This window comes from Periplaneta americana, chromosome 15, assembly GCF_040183065.1.
Source record: "Periplaneta americana isolate PAMFEO1 chromosome 15, P.americana_PAMFEO1_priV1, whole genome shotgun sequence".
Taxonomy (NCBI): domain Eukaryota; kingdom Metazoa; phylum Arthropoda; class Insecta; order Blattodea; family Blattidae; genus Periplaneta; species Periplaneta americana.
The window spans coordinates 184,360,333-184,378,545 of record NC_091131.1 but is presented as its reverse complement, the minus strand read 5'-3'; the positions used below and the strand labels follow the sequence as shown (position 1 = coordinate 184,378,545).

Genomic DNA, 18,213 nt, shown 5'->3' with positions numbered 1-18,213 from the left:
GACGTGAATATGTTAGGAGAAAATCCGCAAACGATTAGGGAAAACACGGGAATTTTACTGGAAGCAAGTAAAGAGATAGGTTTGGAAGTACATCTCTAAAATACAAAGTATATGATTATGTCTCGTGACGAGAATATTGTACGAAATGGAAATATAAAAATTGGAAATTTATCTTTTGAAGAGGTGGAGAAGTTCAAATATCTGGGAGCATCAGTAACAAATATAAATGATACTCGGGAGGAAATTAAACACAGAATAAATATAAATGCCTGTTATTATTGGGTTGAGAAGCTTTTATCATCTAGTCTGCTGTGAAAAAAGTCTGAAAGTTAGAATTTATAAAACAGTTATATTGCCGGTTGTTCTTTATGATTGTGGAACTTGGACTCTCACTTTGAGAGAGGAACATAGGTTAAGGGTGTTTGAGAATAAGGTGCTTAGGAAAATATTTGGGGCGAAGAGGATGAAGTTACAGGAGAATGGAGAAAGTTACATAACACAGAACTGCACGCATTGTATTCTTCACCTGACATAATTAAGAACATTAAATCCAGACGTTTGAGATGGGCAGGGCATATAGCACGTATGGGCGATTCCAGAAATGCATTAGTTAGGAGGCCGGAGGGAAAAAGACCTTTAGGGAGGCCGAGACGTAGATGGGAAGATAATATAAAAATGGATTTGAAGGAGGTGGGATATGATGGTAGAGAATGGATTAATCTTGCTCAGGATAGGGACCAATGGCGGGCTTATGTGAGGCCGGCAATGAACTTCCGGGTTCCTTAAAAGCCAGTATGTAATAAGTAAGTAAGTAAGTATGTAAGTAAATAAGTAAGTAAATGATTGCATTTTCCTAACGTCTTGAACGGGCAATTTTAACGACGATAGAACACTATGTTCCTTCGTATAGGTTAATGTTATGTTTTATTTAACGACGCTCGCAACTGCGGAGGTTATATCGGCGTCGCCGGATGTGTCGGAATTTTGTCCCGCAGGAGTTCTTTTACATGCCAGTAAATCTACTGACATTAGCCTGTAGCATTTAAGCACACTTAAATACCATCGACCTGGCCCGGGATCGAACCCGTAACCTTGGGCATAGAAGGCCAGCGCTATACCAACTCGCCAATCAGGTCGACTTTCGTATAAGTTTTGTGTCTTTTGGGATTTAGGCAAAACCAACTGTTACAGGTAGCGTACAAAATTATCAATCACAGATCTAAGAGTATGTACTGTATAGATATGGAAAAAAATTTGGAGCTCCCTTATTGTTCAAGTTTCGGTTACAACACACTGCGCATGTGCAGTAAACGAGTGCCCCTGTAATATGCTACTTGTGGACAGTCGTGCGAAACTGTTGCCTACTTGCCAGTGGACTTCCATCAAGACTCGCTCCATGAAAGAATTTCGAGAAGAATAAGTACTCAGCGCGTATGAGAATGCGTAGCACTTCTGTTTCATTACGATTTTATTGAGACGGGCTGTTCGCTCCTAGTAGCGCCTGTTCGGTCTGCTTAGCTATGCTTTTTCTACGTGAATCATCAGAGGACTGAAAGCAAGTAATGGTCTCTTAAGGTACGTTTTCCTCGGTGCGACTATTTGCGATGATCGTTCAACGATGATCGTGCAACGATGATCGTGCAACGATAATCGTTGAGCACTATTTCTTTGTATTCTCTATGGAGCTGTTTTCCTCCGAGCGACTGCCGCGACTCTAGAAAATACAAAGAAATAGTGCTCAACGATTATCGTTGCACGATCATCGTTGAACGATCATCACAATAGTCGTACCGAGGAAAACGTACCTTAAAACCAAATTATTGTAATTTAGCAATTCCTTCTGATGAGAAAACATAGGAACTCCACCAATTTTAATACCTTTCATAGTATGTATTGAAACAATTATAAACATAATTCGACCTGGTGTGTACAACAAATACAGAAAGGCGGGAGTAAAATTATTCCAATATTTATGTTAAACAGTGTGACGTATACACATTTACAATATGAATAACACTGGGCAATTTTGTAAAGCATAGCCCAGTGATGTTAAAGCAAGCGCATTTTTCTGACCTTGGAAGATGATGTGCGTACTGGTCGGCCACAAACAATTCGAACTGAACGCAAGATCCAAGAAGTTGCAACGTTGGTGCGTGCTAACCGCTCCCAATCGGTAGACGATATCGCTGCAACAGTAGGGGTCAGCCATGGTACTTGCTACAAAATTCTGTCTGATGACCTGAACATGTCTCGTGTTACCCAGCATAGTGTGCCACGAATCCTGTCGCAAGACCAACGTGATGTTCGCATGACGATTTGTGGTGACCTCATCAGTAGTGCTGACGATGATCCGACGTTTCTCAACCGGATAATAACTGGAGAAGAAACTTGGTGTTTCCTTTACGATCCGCAACAACATCAGTTTAAAACTAACCAAAAGATATAATATTTGTTAGATTTCGTAATAATTTATTAGAACAAATGTTACTTAAAGAAACCTCACAAGTGGTACCAAGAAGGCACCAATTATGAGACAACTACGCCAGGAGATAATAGTGTAGGGTGGCCAGTTCCTTTCCCCGTCCATTGCATACATCACCGATTAGCTACATATTACCCTAATCAGACTTCAGATGCATACAAACAATTATTGTTCTTGCCCCTGAAACATCAATGTCCAATATTTTTTTTATTCACAAAAATCATCATTTCAAGTGACGTAATTGTCAGCGTAAATTTACATTAGCCGTCCGCGGTGGTGTACCTATTACCAAGATAGGAGCCGAGGCGGTAGATTTTAAAAGGTGACAAAATCGTAATAATAACTTTTTCTAGAAGGAGAACAAACGCGGAAGATGTATAATAGTAGCTCGTAAGCGAACCCTGCCCTTGTGAAGAGGGCGCCAGACAAAATTAGTGCGTCATTTTCCACTCACACAGAAATGTGAAAGCTGCATAATGACCGATACCAGAAGCCTCAGTTCACATGATTTCTCCCACTCTTCACCTCTCAATGTATTCATTTATAATACAAATTCCTTGAGTGGTTGGCTTAGACTTAACAATATTGTGTTTATGTCAAATGTTTCCCAACCTATAATAATGAGATGCTGTGTACTAAGGTTCGTGACTATCTGGCTTGTTTTGGTTAGAGGTGTCTTTGTTGTGATTTTGGGGAAAATATGCAAAGAAAATAGATGTAATTTTGCTCATAAAAATTTACTTCCCCGAAACGTTGTGTCTATGGCATTGAGGGTAGCTTATTTTAAAACTTGGTACACAAACACTTGGTAAGGTTCATAAATTATGTGTCTATTATTTTATATTCACTACTTGAATGTCCATGAAAAGAGGCCTACCAAGAACGTCCAAATATAGAAATCCCACAAAAGAAATTGGCGGAATTAGGATGTACCAGTTATAACCTATATTTTAATAAGGGTATGATACAATGTATTATATAATATTAACGTACTTATGGAAGTGCAGTAGATTTTATTCAATGTATACAACTTGATGTTCTCTAGCAGTCCACATAAGCGGAAATACTGAAACATTAGTGTCGCCATGAATCGCATAATTAAATCTCTGTATCTTCTATACCCCTATTCCAATTTGTTGTGACGTACCATTCATCACTTTTCTCCTAAGATCAACCTTCCATACAATATCTCTATAGTATCGTTGCAGTTAACTTATTCTATCGGACATAACTTTTAAACCATAGTCATAACATCAAAGTCCCCTCCCGATGCAGTAAGAATCTGCAGCTTTGACCTGTAGACTATATCGCCCACTACTCAGCCGATGCAGAGAATTTGCCGGCACATCAGGGGTTTAGACTATAATATTCCTTCGTCCAGATTACGTTAAAATATTGTGTGAAAGAAGACACCTTTGACCATCTATGTGGTGTATCGTTCAGCATGCTGGTGTCTTACGCAGAGGATCCGGATTCGATTCCCGGACGGGTTGAATTTCCTGCTTGAGGTTTTCCAGGGTTTTCCCTCAACCGTAGGCAAATGCCATGAAATTCAGGCCAAGACATGCCTGAATGTCACCGGTTTCATTATTCACCAAAATCATATTCATTACAAATCAGTAATACATCTACAGACGCCATCTAGTTCACAACAATAGAACCAGACTCAACAGTAGTACACAGGTCTTCGGATTTCACCCAAAAGATTAACTCGCGATTTGATCAGAGAATCTAAAGCGACTAGAAATAACAGCAAAAAGAAAAAAAGCCTATAATCCAATTCACTCTTTTATTTATATTATCTCACTTTCATCATTGAGAATTGAGGGGCTTAGAACAAAAACGAGGTAAGTGACATTATTTAAAAAATGAGGTAAGTGCGTGTTGTGATAGCCCAAAAGGATGTTTCTTTGGGATAAAATCAGGTCAGTGATCACACTGTGCACTGCTGCTATATGGGCATCATTTCACCAAACTAGTGTATAATATTCCATTGCATGTAGAACTTTCACTGTAATTTCCTCAAAACTAGGTTTCGTCACATACCTGCTCTTTGTTCTAAGCCCCTCATTTGTAACCACCGTTTCATTGTTTTAGTAAAGGATATGTATAACATTCAGATGGAATCCCACGATTTATGACTATGACTATTTTTGACTACTAAAAAGTGAGGGTCCTTGCATGCACATTACAAGTCTATCTGCGTCGATATCCATTTATAATCCAATTGGAAAATGCTCGTAATTACAATGTAAGAATAAAATTATACTACTGAACATAACCCAATAGTGTTTGTGTTTCTTTATTAATTTACTAGCCGTACTCGTGCGCTCCGCTGCACCCGTTAGAAATAAATATAAAGTAATTACATAATTGAAATAGGACATTTGATCCAGGGAGCATTCGCGTTTGATGTAATGATAAATCGTTTATTAGGCCTATGTTACTTAATTTAAATTGTATTTGCATAATTAAAATGCGATCATTTTGATCCAGAGACCACTCATTTGGTCATAAAAATTATTTTAGGAAATACAGGAAACGAATGTACAGAATAGCCTATCAACTTTTCTGTGCATAAGAAGATATTTTAATCTTGCCTGTCCTCGATTCACTCAGAAGTTACTGTAATAACATTATAGCATTATGTCCATCTAGAGAAACTACACTTTCCAATGGTGAATTAATAATTAATCGGTTAATTTAGCTTGCGATATTACTTCATACAAACACAGAAACATTATCTGTAGGCTATCTTTCATAGCTTTCGATTGTTGCTGTCCAAGGCCCCTTATAGACGAAGTCATTTGTTTTTTAATTCATTACACGGCCTTAGATGGCAGTTATTTTAATTTTAAAACTCATTTATCTCATTAAATATCAGTCCTATCAAAATGTTTCAAGGAATACAACTTATCGCGAATTATTTTTAAAGAAACTTTTGTTATGTAACATTTTTCACAAAAATCAATAATAAGCGATATATTTCGATTTATTTAATTCAGGCCCCCTTATAGCCCCCCTTTCAAATAAGATATTTTGAATGCCATATAGCCTAAAATCTAAGTTACAACGAATATAATTTATATTCCAATTTTCGTCGAAATCCGTTCAGCCATTATCGCGTGAAAAGGTAACAAACATACAGACAGACAGACAGACAGACATACAAACAAAAATTTCAAAAAAGCGATTTTCGGTTTCAGGGTGATTAATTATATATGTTAGAACCAATTATTTTTGGAAAATCAAAAATTACCAGAAAAATTTCGGCTACAGATTTATTATTAGTATAGATTACAATCTTTTGTTGAGTTTATTTACACACGCTTTAACATCTGTGGCCACATCGCGTGTGTAGGATCTTTGGGTAATAATTTGGTCGTTTTTACTATTGTTGAGTTCCTGTTTCTATTGTCGTGTGTTAATAATGTAGATGACTTGTGTTCGTGTGACTGAATTTAGATTTTGATTAATATTTATGATATTGATGATTGAGACGGTGATAAATCATAGTATTTAATTTTCAATTCGACATTGGCGTTTGTGAGGGAAACCATGAAAAACATCAGTCAATTTGGCTGGTTACGGGGTTTGAACCCGGACCTGCCTGTTGCGAGTCTCAGACGTTAATGTCTGAGCCAACTCGCTTGGTCTAATTTATTATTGTTTTGCATAAAGAATTAACAAAATTGAGGGGTCCAGTCAGATATGAGAATAAACCACAATTAAAATCTATACTAATAATAAATCTGTAGCCAAAATTTTTCTGGTAATTTTCGATTTTCCAAAAATAATTGGTCCTAACATATATGATTAACCACCCTGAAACCGAAAATCGCTTTTTTGAAATTTTTGTTTGTATGTCTGTCTGTCTGTATGTTTGTTACCTTTTCACGCGATAATGGCTGAACGGATTTCGATGAAAATTGGAATATAAATTATATTCGTTGTAACTTAGATTTTAGGCTATATGGCATTCAAAATATCTTATTTGAAATGGGGGCTATAAGGGGGCCTGAATTAAATAAATCGAAATATATCGCTTATTATTGATTTTTGTGAAAAATGTTACATAACAAAAGTTTCTTTAAAAATAATTGGCGATAAGTTGTATTCCTTGAAACATTTTGATAGGACTGATATTTAATGAGATAAATGAGTTTTAAAATTAAAATAACTGCCATCTAAGGCCGTGTAATGAATTAAAAAACAAATGACTTCGTCTATAAGGGGCCTTGGACACAACAATCGAAAGCTGTGAAACATAGCCTACAGACAATGTTTCTGTGTTTGTATGAAGTAATATCAGAAGCTAAATTAACCGATTTGTATAATTAATTATTATTTCATCATTGGAAATTGTAGTTTCTCTGGATGGACATAATGCTATAATGTTATTACAGTAACTTGTGAGTGAATTGAGGACAGGTAAGATTAAAATAGCTTCTTATGCACAGAAAACTTGATAGGTTATTCTGTATATTCATTTCCTGTATTTCTTATAATAATGTTTATGAACATATTCATTTTTATCTCAGAGAATTAACGAACAAGGGGAGTGTATTGATTTAGTATGCAGTAATAGTGCGTTAGCTTAGCAATCCATTATTTTATAATTCAAATTTTAACTATGCTCAATTGAATCGTGTTAAAATACATAAAATACATATGCAATAAATGTAATACAAAAAATTGGGTAATGAGCCAAGCAGATTATGTTGCGCTGTTGTAAAAGTTATTCCTCCTGAGATTCAAAAGCTCCCACAACAAATTAAAAACTTTCTAATTCGAGTACATCCGTTATCAACACACTTTTTCATAATATAATATAATATAAACATAATAATAAATCTGTAGCCAAAATTTTTCTGTTAATTTTCGCTTTTCCAAAAATAATTGGTAATAGCAATTGTCATTGCACCAAATGAGTGGTCTCTGGATCAAAATGATCGCATTTTAATATTTTAAATACAATTTAAATTAAGTAACATATTAAACGATTTATCCTTCTATCAAACACGAATGTTCCGTGGATCAAATGTCCTATTTTAATTATGTAATTACTTTATATTTATTTCTAACGGGTGCAGCGGGGCGCACGGGTACGGCTAGTATTTACATAAATTTAAATATTCTGCCGTCTGTGCTCATAAATTCCAAATTTTACAGATTTTAAATATAAGCTATCATTAGAATAATATATTGTCATAGAATTTAGTCCGGAGAAATTATTTCCTCACATTCAATGAATGTGGCTTTGTGGCTTGTCTCCTCCTTTGACTGGACTTTACGATTTCAGAAGTAACTTTTTTTTAAAGTTATTGGCATTAAAACGGATATCCTGAGTATTTATTAACTGTGTAAAATATGCTTACTTAAATACACATCGGATGCTTCATTACACTGTTAGTACTATTGAATTCCACTGAGTTACGTAATTTATGGTACGAACGAAAAGCCGCCACTGAAATATTGCTTACCCGTCCGCTCCTATAAATGCACTAGCGGGCTCGAGGGTAAGAGACGCTAGCACGAGCGTGCACCCTCCTGACGACCCCTGCGTTAATCGATACCTATCCTCATACGAAACGATACTGAGAATACGAACAATATAGCATGTCAAGCATCCCGTAGGGAGGGGATAGTTTTCAAGATTCGAATCGTGTGCGACGTCTGGCCATACCTGGTGTAGTCTCAAGTTTCGTTCGCGGAGAACACGATTGGACATATTCTCATTCTGCGCATGCGTGAACTCTGCCGTCTGCTAACTCACTGATTTGCAGTATGTCCTGTGTGCGTTATATTCAATGGTAGTATAATATTCTTAAATTGTATATTCGTGTATTTTGTAAGTGAATTTAAAATTTATTTAGACGCAGATACACTTGTTGTTTATGTGCATGCAAGGCATGGAAGGGACAGCATAAGAAGGGCCTAGTACAGAGAGTTCTGTTACATAATATAGCTTGACCGTGTGGCGCGTAACTTGCACGAAGATCATGCAACACGCGACAAACCGTCTTAAGCATTCTCGACAGTCCAGTTGAGTTTCTCTGTAGAGTGGTTGTGTTGACGTTACTTTCCGTGTAATTCTTCTGCTGTGTTGGTGAAGTGTTTAGATTTAGGAGTGGTGTGTTGCATGGCCTTCGTGCCACGTGGAAAACTGGAGAAAGACGGGATAAAAACCCAAACTGCAGTCTTTTCCGCGACAAGAGTTACTATATGAATTTTTCACATGAAATTTCCAAGCCTTACCGGGACTCGAACACCATGACAGGCGGATCTTTAACCACTCAGCTACCTGAGTGTCTGTCTGCACAGGCCGGCCGCCTGCTTGCCGTGAGCTCTATACCAAACTGGGAAAACCACTGCAATGTTCTTTCTGTCTGAAAGCGTGATTGTAGAATCACTGCGACGCCATGTTGGAAGTGGTATTTCTCTCTCTTTCTAACTAATTTGTATCAATCAGTCTTTCATGGAGTTCATGTTTTATAGGCGCAATAAAGATAACAAAAATGCATAGAAGTTGTGTGATATTTGGTTCTTCGGAAAAACAAAGAATCCATTTCCATAGTTAGACCTAAGTTTATTCTGCTTGTGTTACGAGAAAACCGAAAGTAAACGAAGCGATACTGTAGGCCTAGGCTAGTCATAGTTCGTTTAAGTAATTCTGACCAGGTAATATATTCATTCTACGAGGTGTAATTAAGTAAAAGTTTGTCCTGTGAAACTGCCGTTAACTGAGGGAGTAAGAACTTGCCACCTTGCGACATTTTATAAATGCACGAACACTATAAATAGCGTTAGAAATACTTACACAGCTAAATTAAATTTAAAACTAAGCTCAAAATAATTCTACCTCCATCAAAACAAAATAACTACGAAAAGAATAGCCTGACAGAACACCAATAATTGCTGTACCACAGTAATGACGATTCAATTCTTCCGAACAAAACAGCTGCCTACCACTGATAATGTGAAAAAGTCGCTACTTGTCAGGATGTACTCTGGGTGCTGTTTCAGCGGTTGCCATGGTGACGACTTGAAGCTGTTGCAGTAGATCTATACTGTATCCACAAAAACCTGGTTTCTATTCACAAAAACTTGAGGTTTACAATGGGGGTCGAAACACTTCTCTGTACCAACGAAAGTTTTATGAACGCTGTCCTACTTTTCTACGGATCGCATGAAGATTTATTAAGGGTAACTATCTCGTAACAAACACTGTAGCATAGAATCTAAATATTTATACTTCATAATTAGTATAAAATACTAACCAAAAGATAAAATTTAAATAGCTAATAGGCCATCCCCTTTTATAAATAAATAATAAATAAACAGTTCAATAGCTAAATGACAACTGTGAGCAGTTTGAGATGAATATAAATGCAAATAAGACAAAGACCACGGTCGTAGGAATAAAAATAAAGAAGGTAAACCTGCGAATTCTAAATGAGGCAGTAGAGCAAGTGGACAGCTTCAAATAATAGGGGTGTACTACGAGAGATAAGCTGTGTTGGAAAGAGTGGGTGAAGAAAGAATGTGCTGAAACTGATCAGGAAGAGGAAAAGGAATTGGTTGGGTCACTAGCTGAGAAGAAACTGCCTACTAAATGATTCACTGAAAGGAATGGTGAAGAGGAGAAGAGTTCGGAGCAGAAGAAGATATCAGATGACAGACGACGTTAAGATATAGATCATAATATGAGAAGATAAAGAGGAAGACAGAAAACAGGAAATTTTTGAAAAAGCTGGGTTTGCAGTGAAAGACCTGCCCTTGGGCAGAACATTGAATGAATGAAAGAGTTCAATTTGAAATAGACCTTGCATTGCGAGGAATGACGCTTAGTACATTTAAACGAAGTACTTTACTAAGGCAGGTTACCTCTGAGGTACCCTCGGATGTCGAATAACTATTGTATATTTTACAACTGGAATGTTAACTTTATACACGAGTAGTAGGTCAATACCACAAAAAGTATGATAAACTCGTTTGAATTAATGTGTATGTTTTAAAAATATAACAAGATGAAAACGAGTACAAAATAGAGGCCTAATTTTATTATGGCTCCTCTATTTTCGTGATCCAAAAAGATTCCATCACAATCTATCTGAGGAAGCCAAATTGGAACAAAGTGACCAATTAACTAGTATTTCATAATATTATTATCTCTCTTACACAAACGCAGAACGGGTTAACGAAAATTCTTAAACATTTGGTCTGACTGGTTTCTTCCGAAGATGTCCTCAGACGTGGGGCGGAAGCCGAGTGATCTATGGCCTCACCTCACTTCATCCCCGTTTGGTCTGATTACGTGGTTGGATTTTTCCGAGGTTTTCCCCAACCATAAGGCAAATGCCAGGTAACCTGTTTGCGAATCCTCGGCCTCATCTCACATCTCGCCAAAAATAATTGTAATCTTGTAAAATTTTGACTTGTTCCACATCTTATAGCTTCATTTCTAATGTAAGATCCATGAAATAATATATACATACATACATACATACATACATACATACATACATACATACATACATACATACATACATACATACATACATACATACATACATACATACATACATATATGAATGCATGAATGAATGCCACATTTGTATCAGTAACTTAAGCGGTGTGAAAGCTACACTATGAAAACATGGACTGCTATGATCTTATAACCCAACTTTATGCTTTGCAGAATATAGTTTCCAGGCAACTGTACCCACTCAATGTAGTCCTACTTATGTTTGGTTTTGGAAATAACCCAGGCAACTGTACGCACTCAATGTAGTCCTACTTATCTTTGGTTTTGGAAATAACCCAGTCATACCACGTTGCATTTTACCATACACACCCATACATACGCACGCACACGCAGACACGTATCCATGCATAAAATCTGAAACTAGTAAAAATTCGAAGATAAATAAATTTAAAAAATTTACTGTATTATACCTCTTTATTTAACTTCAAAGAGCTTTATTTTTAAACTGTTGTGTTACATGCAAAGAAATGCATACATGATACTGAACTAACATTCTTGTTCTATCATTTATCATAGTTTTAAATAGCTAAACTAGAGCTGAAGTAGTTTTCTTCGTACTCGCGATTAGGCCTATACACTTTGCATATATGAATCTGTGACAAGTTACGTTTGGTTAGTTTATGCTTTTGTTATGTAGTATATACCATCAACCAAATATCCACAAAAATCCCTTCTAAATTCAACGATTTTCACTTCTGAAATCGCGGGTTCAACCTCAACCCTAGTTTCACCTTTAAAATTACCAACGCAAGATTTTGACAAACCATCTAGCCTATAGAAAATGTCAAATATAGTCTAGGCTATAATAAAAGTGCGTAACTAACCTTTCAACTCGTGAAGATATTCTCAGGCCGTACATTTATCCAAAATCTCAATATCCAACACAAAAATTAATTCACGCACACAACACTTCACCGGTTACAAACAACCATGAACTGCACATCTGCGATCCCCACTCGAAATTAAAATGAGAAGCGTTCGGTACCAATAGTGGCATGTTTCTATAAAATAATAAAATTGCACTGCTATGCGCTTAGTACGTCCATGTGAAGCAAATTGGTATATTTAGAACAGTTAATTCCATTTATGTATGTTCCTATTCCTTTACTTATTAAATATTCAAGAAAACTTGAAAATTTACTAAGTGTCTGAATTGTTTTCAAATACATTAAGTTGGGCATATCTTTCCACCCCCTCTACTCCATTCCATCAACCAATGAGGACCAACTTTATACTCGCTCTGTGTTCTTTTTCTTGCAAATAAAACCGTCGCGTTGCGTACGAATAATCTCGTAAGCAACGGGTAAAAACATACACAATGCAATATTAGAAGTGAAGCTTTAGCAAATAATTAACAGATTAACAATATAAATACACAACTTTTTAATGAAAATGTATTTGCTGGGCATTTATTCATTACATTTAGAAATTTAAAAATAAAATTGTTTCGTGGATACAATGAATAACAGAATTATTCGGACACTTAATATTCCAAATTTTTATGTGTATGTTACTAAACATGTTTGCAAAAACGCAGAAATTACGTTTGCGATTACGTCAAATAAATCAATTTGCATAACATGGACATAATAAGAGCTTGCTAATGAAATGGTATATTAATATATTTATACAAAAATAAAAAAATATACAATTTACTAAGTAACATAAATATTCGGACAGCCCTGTTGGGAAAAGCACAGAAAAGTCCCCACAGACAGAGAAGAATCTCTTATTATCAGACAGATTAAAAAGAACCCTCGTATAAGTGCCCCGAAGTTAGCTTCTGAAATTGAATCGGCTACGGGTAAAAAAGTGCATGCCCAAACAATTAGAAGGGCATTACATAAACGGGGCTACAACGGAAGAATAGCACGAAAAAAGTCTTATGTTTGTGAAAGGAACAGACGTAAACGACTTCAGTTTGCTAAGGAATATGAAAATAAAGGCGAAGATTAGTGGGAAAAAGCTCTTTTTTCTGATGAGAGAAAATTCAATGTTTTTGGCAGCGATGGTAGACAAATGGTGTGAAGAAAGCCTAAGGAGAAAATGAAAACCAAGAATTTGCGAGCTACTGTTAAACACGGTGGAGGAAATGTGATGATATGGGGGTGCATGTCAGCTTCTGGGGTTGGTGAATTGGTGTTCATCGAGGATATCATGAAGAAGGAAGACTATCTACACCTCCTGCAACATAATTTAGTGAAAAGTGCAGAAAAGCTCGGAATTGAAAAGGAATTTATGTTTTACCAGAACAACGATCCCAAGCATAACTCCTATATTGTACAAGAATTTCTGCTCTACAAATGCCTTAAAGTGCTTCATCCTCCTCCACAATCGCCGGATTTGAACCCTATTGAACATTTATGGGAAGAACTTGACAGGAGGGTTGGATCAAGGTCTATTTCTTCTAAAGAAGAGCTAAAAGCAAGACTTCAAGAAGAATGGGTGAACATTCCTATAGACATAACAAAAAAATTAGTACATAGCATGCCATGCCGAGTGAAAGAGGTTATTAAGCAGAAAGGTGGTCCTACAATGTACTAATAATGAGCTGGAATAGTATTCTTTGTTTTCAAAAAGTGCCCGAATATTTTTGTTAGTATTAGAAATCAAATATTTTCCTTTATGTTTTAATAATTAGAAGAAAATTAAGTTAATTGGAATTGTTGTGTTGAAAATGTTTATATGAAATGCGATGCTTTTAGGAAAAAGTAAGAAAAGCTTATTTTTATATATTTGTATGATAATATATTATGTCACTGAATTGTTAGTTGACGGATGTCCGAATATTTTTGTTACTCACTGTACCAAAACAAACAAAATAATAAGATTAGTTTAATTCAGAAATTACAGAATACTTAACATATGAAGACCAATTCTCTAGACTACAAAAAATTCCATGAGATTAGACTACGTGCGTGTCTGTGCTATGGGACATGAAGTAACTGGACATGCAGACTTACAAAATAAATAATAAAAATATCAGGCACGTAAACAATGCCAGCACGACAAGATTACAGAACGCCGGCATCTCAAATGGCCAACATTACTCGTCTGACTTGCTGAACATTATTATCATCGCAACTATTAATAATAACGAAATAATATCAGTATTATTATTATTACTATTACTACTCAGAATTAAACTTTCCTCGTTTAAGGAGGCTACCCCAAGATCTTCAAGCCCACTGCTGTGGAGTAACTGTTAGCATGTCTGACCGCGAAACGAGCGAACCCTAGTTCAAATCCTGGTTGAGAAAGGTATCTGGATGAGATTTTTTCCACAGTTTTCTCTCAACCCATTAAGAACGAATGCTGGTAACTCTGGGCGCTGGACCCTGGTCTCATTTCGCTGGTATTATCATCTTCATCTCACTCAGACGCTAGATAATCATAGCAGTGATAAAGCCTTGTAAAATAAACCAATTAAATAAACAGATCCTGAGTCATTTTATACGACCCTCTTCTACTACCAAATCATACATATTAGCATGTTTATTTTTATAGTGGCGCTCCACATTATATTGGCCATGAAGTACCACGTATCATTTATCTCGATCGTTCATCTATTTTAAGAAAGGATTTTTTTCCAATCTATATCCTGGGTAAAGGAACTTGCGCGTCTCCTCTCCAATCTGGACTGTTCGAATCCATGTTATTAGAGCGATCGGTGTTTAGAAAAGACCATTGGGTAATTATATACTCTAGGCGTTTTCTTAGCCAACATCCGCCTCTTTCTATATTTCTATAATTTAAATAAGTTATTTGCGTACTTTCTAACGTTATAAAATGTCATAAGTAAATCTGTTTCATTTATTCGGTTATTGGAAGTACAAATAAAGTAACATATAGGCCCAAGTATATTTATGAACATTATTAAGCGTTTATATTTGAAGCAATGCTTAGAATGTATTAGGTTTACTTCTGTTGTTTTATATAAGTTAGAAATCTCTCAATTAATATCACTCAATAAAACAATTGTATTCCAATGGATACCATCCCATTGTGGAATCCTGGGAAACGAGAATGCGGATGCTTTAGCAAAGAAGGGCAGCACTGCTACTTACAGACCTGTTACTAAATCTACGTATTACTCTGTGAAAAGATTTATTAAATCTACATACTTAGACTTCAACAAACAACATTTGATAACACAATCTCAAGGGAAAAATGGAATTCTCTGCATCATAATCCACAGTTAATTCCCGATTTACCATGAAAATCGTCTGTAGCTGCATTTAGATTGGCAACAGGCCATGATTGTTTGGCCAAACACCTGCATAGAATTGGAATATATCAGTCCCCTAACTGCCCATTGTGCAACTCAAACCAAGAAATGGATTCGGAACACCTCAAAATCTGTGCTTCAGTGGCTGACCATGATAATATATTTGAAAAATATTGGAGTGCAAGAGGTCAAATGACTTTATTGTCAAACGCCTGGCATTAGAAAACAACAACAACAACAACATATACGTTAGAAAATACTTAATCAACTTTTTTAGTTATATATTACAAAAAGAGGGAAAGTCCGTAATGTACTACGTCCGCCACATCACGAATCTCTCTATATTCCCTGGGAGCTGAATGCCCCCAGTAAGCAAGCTTGTTTTAAGGCAGTAGTGTCAGATTTGTAAGCTCCGAAACCGGTAGTGGAGCTAGAGACGTCCAGTCGGAGCGTGAACTTGCTTATGTCTGTGGAAGCACCGGAGCTCTCAACGAGTTATAGTGGAGCGTCCGCTCCGTTTAGGCTGTGTCTGACAACGCTGTTCTAAGGCATCATGCCTGAACTCGCGTTACGGAATGAGCGCTGCGTAGTCATGAAATTTCGGCCAGTGTATGGGACCGGTGCTACCCTGCAACGTGATGTGTTTTGGGAGCAACGAAAATTATCGAAATCCAACTGGTTACGGAAATCAATTATAACAGCTGGTTGAATCTGTGAATTTGGGGACCTATGATAGGTAGCGAAATCCGGTTGCGGAAACTAGCTATAATTGCTGGAGAGATCATTAAGGTAACCACACGACACCTCCGTACTGGTTGCATGATCATCAAGCTGAAGTATGTGTACGTGAGGTCAGCTATCTGCTGATCAGCCTTGGTCCTTCATGGACTATCGCGCCCAGCATAATTTTTTTAAATTTTAATAGAGATATAGGCAAAGTATGTAATAAATAGACTTCAAAACTGAGGTACATTATCTCTTAAGTTATATGCACACAGGATAGAACAGTGTTTACAAAGCAACTGGTAAGGCAGTCATCTGATCTCATAATAGCTATACATACCATGTCAGCTGGAGTTGGTGCAATACGTAATACAGGACACCAAGAGGAAAAAATAAACTTTCGCATAAATATTATGTTGGAGAGAATACGATCCATTATCGTTTGTCAGGTCTAGAAAAATAACATTCTGCTTAGGTCTATAAACAGTTATCTAGAACAATACTATTTAAAATAAATGGTACTTCGTAATAATAATAATAATAATAATAATAATAATAATAATAATTATAGTAATACTTCATTATCTAACAAAATATTAGAACATGCATTTATAATGCACATGAAATGTTAAAAAGATTGTACTATTAAAAACCATGTAATGTTTAAAATAATAATAATAATAATAATAATAATAATAATAATAATAATAATAATAATAATAATAATAACACTTCATTATCTAACAAAATATCACAACATGCATTCATAATGCACATGAAATGTTAAAAGATTGTACTATTAAAAACCATGTAATGTTTAAGAAAAAATGAACAAAGAACAGAGTGCTGAGACTAGTTAAAGTCTAATAGAATTATTAACCATGTCACAAAAGTAGTATACACGACAAGCTCGCCTGGATTGGCTCACCAAGCGAGTACACTTGAGCCATCCCTGTCGAGGGGGTTCTAACCCCATCACAGGAGGCCTGTGCCACTGCCATCGTGATCTAAACCAGGCCGTAATGCAGGATATGTGACGTCACTCGATGGGTCGGGCTTTTCTATTTGAGTATACGGAGCTGAGTGAAATATATTACTTTAATGCGTGTCGGTGCTCAATTTTATTTAGTGTAATGTGTGTATAAGATACGTCCACTTCTTACTGCATAATATGTTGCAGAAATAATTACAAAACTGTGTTATTTTAATGTGAACGGAGTTTTACATGTTAACATAACCTGTTTGCATCAACATTTTAAGTTTGGAATGGAAGCTATTTTGAGATTTAATAAAGAAGAATTATTTATATTGTGATTTTAATTTAGCACATCTATCTTCCTTACTTGTAGGTAGAAAATTTACCACAGTCCCTCCTATGAAATTAGTGTAGGTACGTACGGTTGTGTGTTCCTTCAGCTGGTAGGTTAGATAAATAGAATTCAATACGACCCAGTATAGTAGGGAACAAATAAATAATACAATTAAATTGTTATTCAATGTAATGTGTGCATAAGTTCCGCCTAGTTCCATTTATTTGTTGCATAATGTGGCAGGAATAATTATAAAACTGTGTTATTTTTATGTGAAGAGAATTCACCATGTTAACATAACCTATTTGCGCCAACATTTTAAGTTGAGAACGAAAGCTATTGTGAGATTTAATAAAGAAAAATATATTTAGGATAAACTTCAGAACACGGTTATCTTCCTTACTTATAAGTAGAAAATTCACCACAGTCCCTCCTATGAAATGTACATACGATTATGTTACTTAACTGGGGTTAAACGAGCGCTGAGGTATAATTCCGGTAACTTCTGAACTGAAAACAGTTGAATTTATTTTTGTGGAGATGCATTTCATCCTCTAAGCAAGGCATAATAAAAGCCTGAACTAACCGAACTAATTAATATATGCAAGGTGTATGAATACGAAGGGAACTACCTCAACGCTAGTTTAGCCCTGGTAACATATTAAACTAATCAGACTGGAGTACCGTATGAAACGAATAAATACAATTGAAGTGTAGACAAATTGCATTTACAAGCTATACGTAGCGTTATGCTTAATTATTATGCATAATTGCGAATATAGAAATAAGGCAAGTACTGATAGAGTAAACATAACCTATAATGTCAGTAAACATAACCTATAATGTCAACACATCAAAATATGCGTGCGATGCAACTGAAAATTGTTGAATCGTGCTTAAATGAATGTGAAAGAATTTCGTA

General features: G+C 35.9%; 1 long non-coding RNA gene across 2 annotated transcripts in view; it reads left to right on the top strand.

Annotated features, from left to right (window-relative positions):
* LOC138715573 (uncharacterized) overlaps positions 1-18,213 on the top strand; it is a 105,928-nt gene that overhangs the window by 78,896 nt on the left and 8,819 nt on the right. The gene's annotated exons all lie outside the window — the stretch shown is intronic.